Source organism: Cavia porcellus, unplaced genomic scaffold, assembly GCF_034190915.1.
Source record: "Cavia porcellus strain 051 isolate PalLab524CR breed Dunkin Hartley unplaced genomic scaffold, mCavPor4.1 scaffold_17, whole genome shotgun sequence".
Lineage (NCBI taxonomy): Eukaryota > Metazoa > Chordata > Mammalia > Rodentia > Caviidae > Cavia > Cavia porcellus.
Genome location: NW_026947500.1, coordinates 62,735,131 through 62,752,754, shown reverse-complemented (window position 1 = coordinate 62,752,754; position 17,624 = coordinate 62,735,131). Strand labels below are relative to the sequence as shown.

Below are 17,624 nucleotides of genomic sequence, written 5' to 3'. Positions count from 1 at the left end.
TGATGATATAGGCAACTCTTTTTAAAACAGCAAGAGGCATAATGGTAACCATTTTTGATCACCTAGTATGCTATTTTTACATCATGTTCTATGCCCATCCCTCTGTTCTAACTGACTCTGTTTTGTTTTGTCACACTTGGTTTTATTCTCTTCAAATAAAAGTAATAAGAACTGTGGGAGTAATAAAACCCCAAAAGTGTAATTGTTATTGTAAAAAAGGGAGGAAAAGAAAGTGGTCTAAAGGATATAACTGCATGTATATTTAAGTGTGTAGGATAGAAAACCATATTACTGAGTTTTGTTGGATCATTGAACAGAACTGTTTGCAATCTCACTGTATGAATGTCCACTCTGTATGCTTTAATTTTGTAATTTGGACAACTGTTTCTAAGATGACAATATGTAATCTATTAACTAGTGATTTCTTACTGTATATTTTGTTCTTGAAATTCTGCATTACTTGTACCCTCTTACTGTTTTTTTTTCCTTTCTTTTTTCTCTTTAAGTTAAAAAAAAAAAAAGAAAGCCTGGCTGGCCACCTGTGGTAGCTTCACTTTCTTTTTTTTGAAGTGCCCCTGATGCTTAGTGTACATCATGAGTTTTGCAGACATTACCTTGCTTAAAAAGAAATTTTATTATGATACTTGGTATGCTTAACTGATAGATTTCTGTTGCAGTGGGCATACATATGCATTCTTGTTTTCAAAGAAAAACATCTTAGGAAAACAAAATACACTCTCCTAAGAAATGAACAGGTAACAATCGATGATAACTGGGCAAAGGTGGATTTCAACCATCATGGTAAAACAGTTTATGTTTTGCTACAGGACTGTGTCAGCCTGAATGGGAATATTATTTCAGTCACTGAAAATGACACAACTACCTCAGTGAATTGGTGATAGTAGAAGAACCTGACTCACTCTCCAGCTGGAGGGGCTGAGCAGTCCGACCAATAGCAGACTGACTTCCTGCCTACTCCCCTTTTCTCTTCCTTGCCCCCCAATGGACTGGGACAGTTTGCTGCAGTGTCCTCCCTGGCTATTAGGTCCCATCATTTACTACAACAGCAGGGCAACCAGACAGCATCTGTCCCTTCCACACTGATTTATATATAAAGTGTATATAAAACAAACACTAGACATAGATACATGAAGCATGTTAACAAAGGATTAGTGAACAAGAGTACATGGGAAGAGTCATACAACTATGCATGGGAAAAATCAGTACTACACACTAACACAGTCACACCTGAGTTAAAATATGAATTTAACACCTTGCCATCTTAAAGAATATTTCTTGTAACATATGATGGGTAATTTCTGGAATATTAAAAGACTACTGTGAGAGAAATTCTTAAATGCTTAAGGGGATTGAAGAATTGGATCTATAACCAAAAGTGTGTTAAATTTGCTAACAGTGTTAAAAAATTCAAGGAGAAAACAAAATGGAATAACAATCAAAATTTAACACAGATAATAAGATTGGCTGTAGAATCAATGGGACAAAAATCTAGAATAAAATTCCAATTGAAAGATGTGATAGTTACTCACAATTACAAGTGTAAGATTGTTAAAGAAAAAAACTAAAAGTCCTTTATTCATTTCAGTAAATCCCAAACTATCAAATGTAAGACTGGAAAATGATGCAGAATTGCCTCAGACACGAGACATATTTTAATAAAAGAGTATATTTTCAACTTAAGAAGGCTTTTTTCATCCAGAATGTATTTTACCATGAACCCAGGGGAGATATTTCCCTGTGGTCTTAACAAAATAATGTAGCACTTGGGGGCAAAGATGCAGCCCAGCAGCCCTGCACCAGAGGCCAAGATGGAGAAGACCTCAATGGCCACCATCACCTTCCCCTTGCTGCTGTGGTACATGGGGAGGAAGGTGACCCACACACTGCAGAACACCAGCATGCTGAATGTCAGGAAGTTGGCTTCATTGAAGGTGTCAGGCAGGTTCCTGGCCAGGAAAGTCACAGTGAAGCTGAGCAGGGCCAGGGAGCCCAAGTATCCCAGGACACAGTAGAAGGCAGTGAGGGAGCCCTTGTTGCACATGATGATGATGTGGCCATGTTCAGAGTGGGGATCTGTGTCACTGTAGGGTGAATTTGTCCCCATCCAGGCTGCACAGAGAGTGAGCTGGATCAGTGTGCAGATGGGGATGATGTAGTTTGGTGCCCCTGACACCAGCAGCTGCCTCATCCTTCTACCTGGAGCAGTGACCTTAAAGGCCAGCACCACAGTAATGGTTTTGGCCAAGACAGTGGAAACAACCACAGTGAAGACAACTGCGAATGTGGTCTGCTGGAGGATGCAGGTGTCTGTACTGGGACGGCCAATGGAGAGCAAGGAGCAGAGGAAGCAGAAGGTGAGGGAGAAGAGCAGGGTGTAGCTGAGAGCCCGGTTGTTGGCTTTGACATTGGGAATGTCTCGGTGCTTCACAAGGAGCCCAAGAGTAGCTATGGGAGTTGTGAAGCTCTACCAAACAGGTTCTTCCCCAAGGGGCCTTTATAAGTTAAAAAATCCACACTTTGCAAAGAATTGTTTTGCTGAATGTTGGCATATTGATTATCTGGACATTTAACACAGTGCTCCTTGTCTAGTGACAAATTCAAATTTTTATTCTTTTGCTATTTTTCTCTTATTCACAGGCCCACCCCAGAATCTCTTTGCACTTGTTGAACCCACTTTTGTTGCTATATGTCCTGCCCTATCTTCGCCTTTCCATTGCTTCTTACACTTACACTTTTAAAATGTTTATTATAAATATAGCTTCTTTTTTTACATTGAACTAGTATTACATCACCACTAAATTTAATTATTAATTTATCCATTTACTAGATTCTTCTACACCAATGTTCTGAGGAAATCATGTGAATTATATTTGTTTCTTTCAAATATGTGTTTGTCCTTTTTATTTTCTAGAGTATACTACATTGTCCAAAATCTTCAGTGAAATGTCTGATAGAAGTGGTTTTCAGATTTGAGCCACAAAAATGTAAGTTGTTTAGGGGAATACAAATACCATTTATGCAATAAAGACAGTTTCCTACTACTCCTAATATAGTGAAAATTATTTTTGTTGTGCAGTTGTAAATTTGTGTCTAAGTGGACAAGATTACTTTCAACACATGAGTTAATAAGCAATATTTTGAATTACAGACAGCTTAATTCCTTCTATAAACTACACAATATTGAGAATTGTATTTAATGAACCAGAAATATTTAGTGCCTGACATTTTACATACAATATCAAAATGTTCTTTGTTTGTGTACAATCAGAATCTGAGGAGATCCAGCCGTGGTGGGACTTAGGCAGCTTATTCTTCTGCTCTCTTGGTAAGTGCTCCGGCGTGGGCCAGGAGGAGAACTAGTGGCTCCTGTGAGCCTGCTGGTGCTGGAGCTGAGAATCAAGCACATTCCCACAGCTACCTGGGATAGATGTGCCAGCATCTCTTGGGAGGATGACCATATGCAATATAGCAAATATGGGGGATTTCCTTCTATCTTCTGTTTGAAAGAAAAGGTTGTTTTCACTGTTTTGTTTCATTATGTTTCTTTTGCTCTATTCAGTACTCTCAATCAGTTTTATTATGTTCTGTTTTTGGTTTGATTTCGCTATACCTAGTTGACTGGACAACTACTGTGAAGATAAGGAGATATACCTTAGTACCTATTACTACCATACCAGTATCCTGCTGTGAACTTCTGTACCAATTTCACTGCATTGTCTCGATTAGTTTTTTTCTGTCTTGCTCTGTTGTATTTTTACTACTTTCAAAATAAAAGAAAAAAAAAAGAATCTGAGAAAGAGCAATGGAAATTCTGGAGCCAGTGCCTAGCAAGGTAAGTATCTTCTGGGTGTTTGGAAGGATTAAGCTGTCTGGACAAAATTTTTGAAAATAGAAGTCTCATGGTGTTTTGAAAAAATGAAAGTACTATGAAGTCAAGGATGAAATTTCTCCCAATTATGTCATCATACCATATGGAAATTGTCACCCAGACTCTCCAACTTAATAAATATTGCTAGATGTCAGTATTGACTTCATTTAGACCATCACTATCATAGTAAATAATAACCACATTTACTGATGTTGGTTCCTTGATCAGGCTATTTTGATGCTGCATATTTGAGACATACAGCACAAAAGGATTTGAGATAATTTTTAGAAATTCGATACAAGTGCCATTCCTGTCCATCTCTGCTTTTATATCTGAGAGAGATTGAAGACTTTTATGATCTGCTGTAATGAGCAGTCATGCCCAGGTCCACCTGAAGTGAATTGTCAAGTAGACCATGTGTCCTTTTCAGCTACATGACAGAAGGAAGCTGGGCATTGTCTCTAAACACAGAATCAAAAGAACTAAAAGTAACCTAAAATGAAAAGAAAATTGGAAGCAATATCAAGAAGTGTGCTGATAAAACTATACTACTAGAATCAAAAAGTAGTAATGGCTAGATGCAATAAAAGGAGATACTGGTTCCTCCCGTCTTTTTAATCATCTCATTCATGGAAAGCTTTTTTAGAAAATAGCTGGAAAGACTCAAATTTCCACAGTATGCCTTTACTTTTTTAAGATCTTACTTGGACAGGACTTTTCTAGCACCTGAATTGTTTTTCAGCAGCAGAGAAAAGCCAGCTCAGCACCAGTGCTATTGGCCTTGAGAAGTTAGAACAGAATGTCATAAAGAAGAAATAAGATAGACCACACTCCTAGACATCTGGTACATTTATACCAGCTTCCCTGAGCACTTGGAGCACAGAGGAACTAGAGAACTTTCACCATGGTCATTTGCCCAGATGTCCTCACCTGAGGTCCCTGGCTTTACCTCTACCATTATATACATTGGAATGAACATATTGATAATAAAGAGATAGAAATACTGAAAGCCCAGTGTAAGTCCAGAGTTTTTCAGCTAACAAAGGCCTACCATTCTAGTGGGCACATCTGGGCAGAGTCTCCAAGAGCTCACTGTGTTGGAACGAGATGATCTTAGTAAGGGGACCACTAGGCTATTGTTGTTATGAAATAATACATTCTTTCTAAATTTTTTCACATTGAGTATTTCATTTATAAGATTAAAGTGAATATTTATTTTCTTAAATTTCTCAATCACTGATATTGAAACTTTAGATGTGGCCATTTTACAGCAGGTGAAATAAACTGGTACATCATGCAAGAAGTGGCAAAAGTACAGTTTGCTTTCTTACAAGCACATACAATTATATCCTGCCATTTTTCCCAATAAATGCTCTCTTGGAAATAGCGTGGAAAAGGAGACTGTCTTATAGGGCACAAATTGTCATGTTTTCACCAATGATTATTTTTAAAGAAACCCTCAAGTTTAAGGAAAGCTGTGAAGCAGTCCACAAGATACTAAATGTCTGCTTGCTACATGAAAATCCAAAGTAAAGGCCATCATCTAAGTCACTCTCACTTCCCAACCCTACAAAGAAGTGATGGAGAGCTTCACCACAGTCTGCTTGTTATTTTAAAGTCAAATTTGCCATTGAGCTCCATTCCTATGTAGGCAGTGTAATTGGGCAGCACACAGACAGAGAACTGCTTAAGTATGGAGTCGTACGTTCATAACATCTGCCAGATGGTATAATTCACTTTACCACAGCAGAAATTATAATAAGAGGTACATAAAATATTACCACCTCAGCAGTTTATTTGATGCTAAGGTCTGGCTGTGGAGAGCGTAGTTTACATTTGTATCATGCCCCTTACAACACTCTCACATAGCCTCTGCCATGCGGAGTCACTTTCCAAAGGGTGCCAGCTCTACTTCAGTGCCCCGTCCTGATGCTCACTTGGCTTTTTGATGAGGTGCTGATTTTCTCAGTAGCAGTAAGGCAGAAAATAAATAAACATGAATCTTTAAATGTAGAAGACCAAGTAAATGTAAAAAGTGAGTACAGTCTTCTCAGAGCTGCACAAAGTGTCCCATGCATACTCAATAATGTGTGGTGCTACATGGTAAGGATTCATGTCATAGTGGTGAAGTTTCTTTCTAGTGAATCTGCACACAGAAACTTAATAACCTTGAAGCTTTAGGAAGTGAGTGTGCAGGTGTTTTGGGGAGTGGCCCTGCTTTTGACCTTGCCTGTTCCTTTAAATGAGCCCTGCAAGTACAGTGTGGGGTGCCAATTATTTTTCACAAGATGCTCCTTATACACAGAACCATGATCTCAATGTACTGCTTTGGTTCTTAGGGTTATTGTAAATCAAATTTGGCACCTTACAGAGATGTCAGAAAATTATTTTATTGTGAGCTGCTGTTACTTTACAATTTTAAATGAGAAATTCCAGACTGTGATGCAGATATATGCTGAGGATCTGTAATACAATCATCATGTTTCACTGTACTGTTGATCCCATGTTGTATTTAAATTTCAGAACAACAGCACAGGTAAAATCTGAATTTTAACAATCTCTTAAGTTCATTCAAAAATTAATTAGATCTGTGCATGGTGGCACATTGCTGCAGGGCCAGCTACTTGGGAGCTGAGATGGCCTAGGATATCAAAGCCGACCTTGGTGACTCTTTCCTTCTGGTCACTCCCTCTTGCAATCTCCCAGCTCTGTGTGGATAATGCACAGTGAGTGTCACCATTCTGCCCTGGGCAACACAGGATGGCAGTAAGACACTAAAATTAAACTGTTCTTCCCCCTTCTGACCCTGTCATACCCTTAATCTGAGTTTTTTTCCTCAGGTGTATAATTGTCCTCATTATATCATGAGATCATTCAAAATAGCACACGTGAGAAGTCTCAGCATCAAACAATTATGCAATACATGACTTGAAAAGTTTACTTTTTCACTGACATTATTATTTAGGCAATACTCTTTGCGGTTAGCTAGTAAACAAGGTAAGGCAATCAGAAATAGGACACAAATTAGGAATGACTTCAAAGTCCAGCTGGGCTCTGTTTTTTCATAGAGCAATTACCTTTAGAACTGTTTTTCTTCTGCCCTAGTAAATTGTTTGCCTACTGGGGAGAGGAGACTAGGGACACAATTACATTTCTTTGCTTAACATGGTCCAAGGCAAGGTTAGAAAAGGATGATGATGGCTTTTCCATCAAAATGCGGCACCTGAGTCTAATCTTCTAGTCATGATCACAGTCATGAGAATGAAAAGCCATGCATAATGATGAAGTTCGGTGTGCTGTCAAGTTCTCTGTGTCCCAGCAGGCATCAGTTACTGATGTATATTTTACAAATTAAGTTCAGTTACGTGTCAAATAAGCAGGCCTAACACCCAGAATAGAGCCTCATATGCATTAGGTCTTGCTAAATAGTTTAAAAAGGACTTTTAAAATTGAGTCAAGTACTTCATTTTTAACCCATCATGAGGCCTGATTGTCTGTGTAAAAGCAATTATCTTATCACCTAGTTTTTAGAGTTACAGTAATGCAACAGAAGGTTAAAGTCTTGCACCTAGCAATATGCCACGTGGATGAAAAATAAAGTTTTGCACTTGAGAAGCTCTGGGATGACCAATGTTCTCTTTGAAACAAAAGGCTATGAGTCCAAAAACTCATGGCTCTTATTGGTATTAATCAGGAAGGAGGGGGTGATCATGGCAAAGTGCTAAGGAAAAGAAACTTTGCAGGCATTGACTGTAAAGAGAAATAGAGAAATATTGTACCAGGCACAAAGGCTCCCAATTAGTAATTGAAAACCTTGAAGTGTGAAAGGCTGGTACCATTACTGCTAAGAAAATATAATTCTTTTTGAGTCCCATGGCCTGTGGTGTTAACTCATATCTCAGCTCTGGACTTTCACAGGCTCCTGCACAAGCCTTGTTCTAGGCATTAGCAGTGGGTGAAGGGAGTTGTGCAATTCTTGTTTAGCCAACTAAGGGAACATGTGTTTCAATACTGCCAAGTTTGCATGTGTCAGTAAATGGGGTTGAAGGAGAGGTTAGGAAAAGATCTAGACAAGGGGCTTCACTTCTCCAGAGAGTGCAGCTTGGTAAGATATTGTTTTCTTACCAGATTCTGCAGAAAAAAAACTGTGCTTTATTAAAAATTCTAAGAAGACACACAGTTTAAAGTCCACATAGAAGTTATTGCTTTCTTAATGAGTTAGCATAGGAATGTGATCAAGCATGATAAAAAGTATCTTTAATTCTGACCAAGTATCACATATGAGTTTTATTTTGTGTAAAGTTCTGGAATACTTTAAAATATTTCTTTAGTTGTAAACATTAGATATTTTATAGATTGTGTTATCCTTAGCCAAGATGCTGGGACCTGAAATATTTTCAGATTTTAGAAGATTTTTATTTTTAAAGAATTGGAACATTTTTACAGGTTACATGTAAAGTGGTACCCATTGCATTATGACATCATTAAAAATGGTGTGTGTTAAAGATCTTCCAATGCTGCAAACAATAATGCAAAATATAGTTTACAAATTTTTAGTGATGCTCAACTTAAATTACTGTTAGCTAAAAGTCAGGCAGATACTAGTAACAAAATCAATCTCAATGCTGAGAATAACATCTTAGTCACTTTCCTATCACTGGTACAAATATTCAATTCACAGCCTTAAGAATGAGAAGTTTATTTCGGCTCATGATTTCATGCCATGGTTGGCTGGCTCCAGGGCAAAAGGATATGGCAGAGAAAAAAATTACTGAACCCATCACAGCCAAAAAGCAGAGAGATTAAGGTGGAGCCTGAGAGTACAATGCATCCTTCCATCTCTCAACTAAATGATCCATGTCTAACAAGGCCCTGCTTCTAAGCAGGATAGTTAGCTACTGAACTCAGTGAAGCTGAGTTTGGTGCCCACACAATCCATTCATCTTCCAAAAGCACCGCCTGATAAAACTTGAGGATTTGGAAGGGGATATTTTGGTTCTAAATATAACAAATAGTATAAACCAAGTTTCAACTACAAGAAATTCAAGAATTGAGGGAGGTAATGAGCGGCAAGTTGGTTAATCACATTCAGTGCTGTTACTGTGCAGGCTGCTTCTAGGATGGACCCATTGCCTGCAGGGGTTTCAAATTCAAGACAGTTCTGCCCAGATCACCCTCTGGGAACCAGATGCTTAACATCTGCATGATCCCTTCTGAACCTGTGAGTCTCTGCAGTAAGTTTTTCCTACATTCATTCCTTTTTTTAAGTTGTAACATAAATATCTCCCATAAAAATAATTTGACAGTAGACTTAGTTGTTAGAATTTAAAGAAAAGGCAAAGGAAAAATAGGCATACTACTGAAGTATGAAATACAGTCTTAAATTCAAATTAAGTCTTCATGGTGCTTAGTTGGTTCGGTGAACTTTCACAGTGGATGCTATTCAGGAATGTTACATAATTCTTTTGATGGATTTAATAATTTTGTTGTATCTAAAAGAGATAGGTTATGTCCGCTCTGAGTAACCATACTATTTATTCATAATCTCTAGCAAACCAGCATAATTGTACTGAATTAACCTGTTGTAATGTTAAACACAGGCCTAATGACAAAAACTTAGTTCAATTTTCATTAAGTCATCTTACTTCCCATTAGACACAGTCCCTTTTTATAGATTATGAATAAAGAAAAATTCTCATGTAATTTGTTTTGCTGAGAAAAATTGTTAGCTAATGCTTTAGGGATAAAAGCAAAATACTGCAGTCTTATAAGAGAACAACAAACCCTGGTGAAGCATTAGAATTTTACTCTGTAATAAGTGTTCTACATTGTTAACAAAATGCTAACAATAGGTTACAGAAAAACAGGACCTTTTAGGAACCAGGAAATATTTTGCTCATATCTTAATTTTAAAAATTTGAAGCAACTTAATAATGTAAGAAAATTCACATTTGTTATAAAGTATGGTCCCCCAAACTAATGGAGATCCAATATTTGATAGGAAAACATCAAAACCTCCCCCACTAAAAGAGAAAGAAGCTCAGGGCCACTTTGCATCACTACGTTATATTAGCAATAAAAAAAGCAGAAAGAAAATCCTTAAGGAGTTGGAAAGAGAAGATAAAATACCACAGATCACATGATTTAAAAGTCCAAAAGATTTGCAAACACTAACATAGGAACCAAGAAATTAGGTTAACCTTGATACATGAAATTGATGCTTTTCTTGTAAGCCATAAATAAAACATAAAAATGTGACAGGTAAATGATTTCATTTCACATACTCAGCAAAATCTAAAAAAAAATAGCCAGGAATAAGAACACGAATAATTTTTGCATACATATAATTGCATGTATATGTAATGTTCACAAAGAAAGATATAGTAAATACACACATGCATCCCCGTAACAAAAGATAAATAAACAAGATAAGTGGAAAAACTTAGCAATTGGAGGCAGGGAAAAATACTTTTGTAACCTACCTAGCTCTCCCCTAATTTTAGTAATCAATACATTGCCATGTTAAATTCAGGGTTTTAGTGTATGGTCAGACAATTCTAGAATTCTCAAGGTCATGCAAGGCTAATCATCTGTAGAAACATCAGAAATATTTAAAAATGTGAAGGCAAGAAGAGAAATAAAAAGCCAACTATTTAAATGTAAAACATCAAAATATGAAAAGCATAGCAGTTCTTAAAGAGAAAAAAAATACTAATTAGGGTTCATGAAATATTATGGCCTAAAAAGAGTTCATCAAAAATTAGTAAAAATAATGAGAAACCAGGGTAAGAGACAAAATAAAACTGACTAAAATATCAAAGTTATGTAAAAATAATAGAATTGATGGCAAATTTAGGAAGGGACAGGGGACACAGAAAAATTAAGATGTGCCACATGTGTGGGTCAACTGTCCGCAGTGAAGTGAGCATCATGTACCCCTCGCCCCACACTAATGAAAATAATCTGGGGCTGTAACGCAGAGGTAGAAGTCATTGAGCTCATTTTCCAGTAATAGGAATGATGAGAATGTCAAAACAGAAAAAGGGAAGAACAGACAAAGGAGGCAGAGCGTATTTTAACACACAGAGAGCTTTTGAAGAGGGCCTAATGCTGAGAAAAGTTAAATTGTTCATTGAAGGAAAAAGCCCTTTTATCCTTGATGACCTCTTTAACCATTTTGTCATGTCCTGGGATCACAGGGCTGTGAAAGGGAGGTGGTAAATGTGTTTTAAGGTTATGCTCCTACCAGAGGCCTCAGCAATCTCATTTTCAGGACAAGGTATTGATCAAAAGAGCAGGCAGCCCTTTCCTCCTGAGATTTCCTAAATCCAGGACCACACCTCTCACTGAACATGCACTGGGAATGCCGAGGGAAGACAGCTATGCATTGCTAACTTCTGTGTTTACCTTATTCTTCATAGAGTGATAAAGTTAATGCCTTTATGTGCATAAATTGAGTTATTCAACAAGATGCCATAAAGAATGATAGAATATCTGTGAGCATTTATAAAAATATAGATAAATAAAAAAGTTCCTTTGCCATTCATGAGACTGTTGTTCAATGGGAAAATTACATTGGAAGGCGTGTTGGTAAATTTTTGTCTATGGTCATTTTCTGAGCAAAATTGGGTGCAGAAATCCCACAAAAAGATTGTGCTTTTTCATGGCCAATGATAAGCATTATGGTTATATACAATATATCTCTGTAATATCCACTTTCATAGTCTCAAAGATGATTTTTGACAATTAAGAGTATGCAAGAAAAATGCTCTTACTTTAAAACTAATGTCTTCTGGAAAATTCCAAAAATTGAAAATGGCATATTCTGCATTCAGTTTCTTGTTCTCATCCAAATTCACTTAGTGTCCAGCAGGGTTTTTAACTTAAGTGTTCCTCAGAAAAGGCTGCAGCTATAAGAGATGCATTACCCCTGATGAACAGAGTCTCAAATTTAAGACAGAAGACATGACAGAGGGAAGTTACCTAATATCTTTAATCTTAGTTTTATAAAGTATATTTAACAGGAATTCCATGGAGTAGAAAAAATGAAACTTATGGTTGATTAAATATCATAGTATTACTAAAATTTCAATCATTTTCAAGAAGAAATACTCTAGTGAAGTCCATTTAAATAAACAGCATACATGGGTGTGACCCCCAACTCAACTTTGGATCCAAAACTTTCCACAAACCACGTTTTTCTCTGATTGTGTGACATTTCTTCCAGCCATGTTGGTGTGTTTGTCATCCAGACTCCCCATGTCCCCAGATATTGTCCTATACCATGATTTGCATCATTTAGATTCTCAGTATCATAGTAAATGCTAACCACATTTACTGGTGATTTTTCCTCAGTCAGGAAATCTTTTTGCTGTGTATGGAAGACATGGAACAGCATCACTGGAGGTCATTTTCACAAATGTCACACAGACTCTGCTCCTGTCCATCTCTGCTCTCACGTCGGAGAGAAACTGAAGACCTTTCAGATCTTCGGTGATGCCCAGTCCCACCCAGGTGAAGCTGCGCCCAAGGAGACCATGCCACAGTGCAGAGATGTGACCTTGGAGGCCATATGAGACACAGAAGGAAACTGGTCATTGTCACTCAACATAGGATCAAAAGAACCAAAGAGAAGCTCAAAAGAAAAGGAAACTGAAAAATGTCAGAAAGAGAGTAGATTAGAATTGATGCAGCTGTAAGTGGCATAGTGAGATCCTGCTTCCTCTTGTCTTTGTAACCATCACGTTTCCTGAGGTTTTTAAACTGAGTAGCATCCAATATTACTCAAAGTTCCAAAACTCTTCTCTGCTTTCTTCACTCTGTCCTCGATGTCACAGGCACAGTGTGGGTGATCATCCCAGTCTCCATGTACCACCCTTTGTCATGTTACATTTTGAGATCTGCATGGGCCCCGTCTCCACTCACCATCTTGTAGCACCTGACACTGAATGAGGCATAGTTTGCCTCCAGACTGCCCACCCTCATGTGTGGAAATAGAGGCCCAGTTTGAGAAGTTGCCTGTGCTGTTCCTGTTTGTACTACTATTGACCTGCGCTCTCCCTTGTGGGTATAATTAGGGATCATCCTATTCTGTTGCCAAATTGGAAAACTCTCCAGTATCCTCCAATGGCTGTACTGGACACTCTGGAACTCATATCCCAGAGATAGAGTAGAGGAAAGACAAAGATTCCTGTTGATCTCTTTTATAGTAAAAATAAGCTCTAGAAAGTCCTGGTCACTACTGGTAGCCTGCATAAGGAGTCTAGATGTCCTTAGAGAAAAGACACAATACGTGATTGTCATCCAATGCAGTGCCATAACTTGTGTGAACTAAATGCCTGCATCCTGTCTCCAAATTCATATGGTAAGAGCCTAAGCATCAGTATGATGTGTTACAAGGTAGATCTGGGGAGCTAATGAAGGTAGATGAGGTCATGATGGTGAATTTCTCATGAATGAGATTAGTGTTCTTACAAGGGTCAATCTAGAGAGAATCTCATTGTTCTGCCACATGAGGAGACACTGACAATGCTGTCACTCACAAAGTAGGAAGCGGAGGCTCTCTTAATTTTCTTAAGTTCTAAAGATGTTAAAAATGAACAATTGTAATTTTAAACACCTAGATTTTGGTACATTTATTAGAATATTCAGTATAAAGACACTGTCCTAATTAAGGATAAATTACTAAAAAATATAATCTGTCATTGAAAGAGCTGACTCTTTCAAGGCTTTAGAATTTATACCTAAAGAAAACTACAAAATTGAGACCCTTTAACATCCTTACTACTGTGTGCATGGAGGAAAAGGTCTACAAATCCAAAGCAAAATATGAATAATGGAGCAAAATAATTTATGCTGGGTTTTGTAAATAGTCCTTTGTACCAAGAACTAAAATAACTTCACAAATTAACATATCAAATGCTTCATATTACAACATTGGCATTCATGTGAAGTTGGAAATAGCCATGAACAGGAAGAGTCACTTTGATAGAAGGTTCTGGAAGACGCAGAGAAACATGGCGTCTGCAGAAGAATTGCATGGCAGAAGGCTAGTAACTGATGCACTGATGTCTTTGCCCCATCAAAGTTATACAGGCATCGTCATCAAAACCCAAGAAAATCACATGGATTTCCAAAGTCCAGCGAAGGAAGAATCATTAAAAAGGCAGGGACATCTCTGTCCACCTCTGCTAAAGCATGAAGTGTTGGGAAGACTGGAAGGAGACAGCATAGTGTAAGTTTTATCATCAGTTTTTTTTTACTTTAAAGAGAAGACAAGGCACAGAAAAATTAGAAAGTGAGCAAACAAAAGCCAAACTATGATGACAACAACAGAATAGAGATACAGGATTTCAAAACAAGATAATAGGAATTTGAGAATGGTTGTTGTATTACATATTGTTATCTTCAAAAATAGTTTAGATTATGAGATACAGTCGTGCAATATGATTAAATAATACTCTTGCAATGATTAAATACTATGATTTCCCTTTGAGTAGTTTCTTTCCCTTTCACTATATCTATAGTAATTTTTGGATCTTACTTATTCTAAGTTTTGTACACTAGCAAGACAACATAGTTTTTATCATCTTTTTAGTTTAAAAATATAAAAACAATGGCAATGCAAAAATAGACATTTCTTACAGTACTTATTACAAATAGCCCCATTTACTTCATCTTTTCTACAACAGAAACACAAATAGTCTCTCAGTTTTGGAAAGCTTTACATTTATATCCCTTGATATCAGAAATTTTGTCAAGAAACAACAAAAAATGTCCTGTATTGTCCTTAATTATCACATGTCTTCATTAGCTTTTAATTTTAAGACAGAGTCTTGCTATGTAGTTATGTTCCCCATGCTGGTCTTGAACTTGCCTCTTCCACCCAGAGTGCTGTGATTATGGGTGTGCACCATCACACTTGGGATGTGTTGCTTCTTGACCTACAGCCCAGTTCATGTTCACTCCTTATTAATAAGCTCTATGTGAATGAAAAATTCTTATTTTCCCCAAAGTAGTGTAGAATAAACTCTGGGCCTCCCACATGTCTGACACAGCCTCTACCACTAAGCTGCCTATGGCCCGGAGTATGTACTCTTGTGTTAGGGAATATAGCTATCTGTATGATGAATTCAGCTTGCTAATTTAATTTTGAAATATTCTATCAATGCATAGACGTTATTTTTTTCTTTAAGACATGATTGTTGTGATTTCTCAGTATAAAGCCATATATTTCCCTACTGATATTTCTTTTTTCCTTCCTCTAAATCTCCCCACATATCTTTCTCCTCCTCCTCTTCATCAACATCATCAAATTCTTCAGTTTCTTCTTTTTGATTTGAGGCTACAATATCTGGAAATGTTATGACTTATAACTTTATAATATCAAAATTAATTTTTTGTGATAATTTGAACCTCTATACAATAATAAATGAAGTATGCATTAACTTGTTTTTGTTTCAAAATTGTATTTACATACCAGAGTTATTCTGGTGTGCATTTGATCAGTAACATCTTTCTACTTACAACATGTCTTTGAATTTTTCCATATTTATGTAGCTTAAGAATGTCTTTTAAAAAACAAAAGGCAATATGATTTGTCCTTCAATTTGACAATTTATATTTAACTGAATCATTTATTCTATTTACTTTTTTGTGGCATTATACTTCCATTGTTCACACTAACTTATATTTTTCTCTCCACTTTCAGAAAACTTCTAGGTTATTTTATATGGTTGTTTTTCAATTTATTAATCTGCACTTGCAGCATGGGCAGAGATACACAGCCAGATCCACCCCTACACACCCACCACCACCATCCAAAGGCTTGCTTCCTGTGGACAGACAGCACAGGCATGGAGACACAGCCACATCCTACCCTATGTGCCTGACCCCACCATCAGAAAGTCTTTCTTCCTGAGGGCAGAGACACACAGCCAAATATGTCCTGTGTGCTGCATGCTTCCACTGGAGACCCTAGCTTCCTTCAAGCAGTCATCACCTACCACGAGAATCAGACAAAAACACCCCTGTGTGTCTGCCACCATCAGGGGAGCCCTGGTGTACACATGCAGGCTGAAAGAAGTAGCCCTGCCACCATCTATCCTTAGCCACTGAGCAAGCCTCAGTGTAGCTACACAAGTCTGGAAAAAGCTTCCCCCATTCGCCGCTACTCCTTAGGAATCTGGGGTCAGAGAAACCCAAGGGGCCTGTTCCATTCTCCTCACCACAGAGGGTCAGCCAATGTGGGAGTCCCTGGGACTCCACAATTGTTTTGTTGGGAGGAACCCAGGAGAATGTCAAGATGAAGGAGCTAGAAGCGTTCTCAGACCTCCAACCCACAAAGAAGAGGCCTGGGAGATACAGTCATGGAAGACAGTGGAAGCCACACACATGAAATCTCTGAGAGGATAGCAACTAGAGTAAAGAAACAACTTCATGAGGCTGTAAAAGTAATCAGATCACAGATAATACATCATGTAAATCAGAAGAAGTCAAAAACACAAAGCATTGCTGAGAATATCTGAAGAAGACATAGATAAAAAAAAGCATAGGAAAATGATGAAAACTTTGAATGAACAATATAGGAAGGAATTACAATGCATGAAACAGAGTCAAAGAGATCCAGGAATTTAAAAAGTCAATCAAAAGCTAGCAAAACTGATTAAAAGAGACTAAAGATACTTTCAGACCTTGAAGACAGGATTGCAGCTAGTGATAGTAAAAGGAAAGATCTCTTAAAAATAATGAGGAATCAAGAAATAACAATTCAACAGCTGCAAGACAACACAAAGAAAATAATTTAGAGGTGATGCATATCAGCAAAAAAGCTGGGGGTCAACACAAATGAAATAAAAAGACCATTCATAGAATTAATAGCAGAAAACTTATCAAACATGGGAAGAGGATCTGGCATACAGATAAGTGAGATATATAGAACTTCAACTAACCATAACCAAAGTAAGTTTACATCCAGACATATAATAATCAAGATCTCAGAAATTCAGCAAAAGAACAGAATGCTAAAAGCTGTTAGAGAAAAGAAGATCACCTATGAAGGAAAACCAATCAGAATCAATCAGATGGTTGTCAACACAACCATCAAGTTAAGAAGAATTTGGAGTGAACTGTTTCAAACCCTGAAAGAAAACAACTTCCAACCCAGATTGATGTACCCTACAAAATTATCTTTTAAAATTATTGAAGAAATAAGATACTTCCATGATGAACAACTGAAGAACTTCATCATAATCAAACCAACCCTACAGATAGTGCTGAAGGATATTCTAGAGAGACATAAGGATGCCCAGGGCTCCAGGAACAGCAGCAGAGAAGGACCACCAAACAGGACAGGCAGTTGAACAAAGTGAAAAAGTAAAGGGCCAACAGCAGGAAGATACCCCGGCAGAGATGAACCAAAGTGTGCCGATTGTAATCATTAATGTAGATGGCCTTGATTCACCACTAAACAGGGAAAGAGGATCAAGAAACATGACCCTTCAATACACTGTATACAGGAAATACGTTTAACTGGGAAGGACATTCAAAGGCTAATAATCAGAGAGAAAACAATTGTTCATGTTACTGGAGACCAGAAAAAAAGCAAGCATAACTTGCCCATCAACCACAGAATAGATAAGAAAGATACAGTATTTCCATACAATGGAAAGTTACTCAGCTACAAAATAGGATAATCTCAAGGCTTTTGTGGGTAAATGGGTGCAACTGGGTGATG

At 37.4% G+C, this 17,624-nt stretch overlaps 1 pseudogene; it reads right to left on the bottom strand.

Moving 5' to 3' along the window:
* Window positions 1-1,597: 1,597 nt before the first annotated feature.
* Window positions 1,598-12,150, bottom strand: LOC100717735 (vomeronasal type-2 receptor 116-like; annotated as a pseudogene).
* Window positions 12,151-17,624: the final 5,474 nt, after the last annotated feature.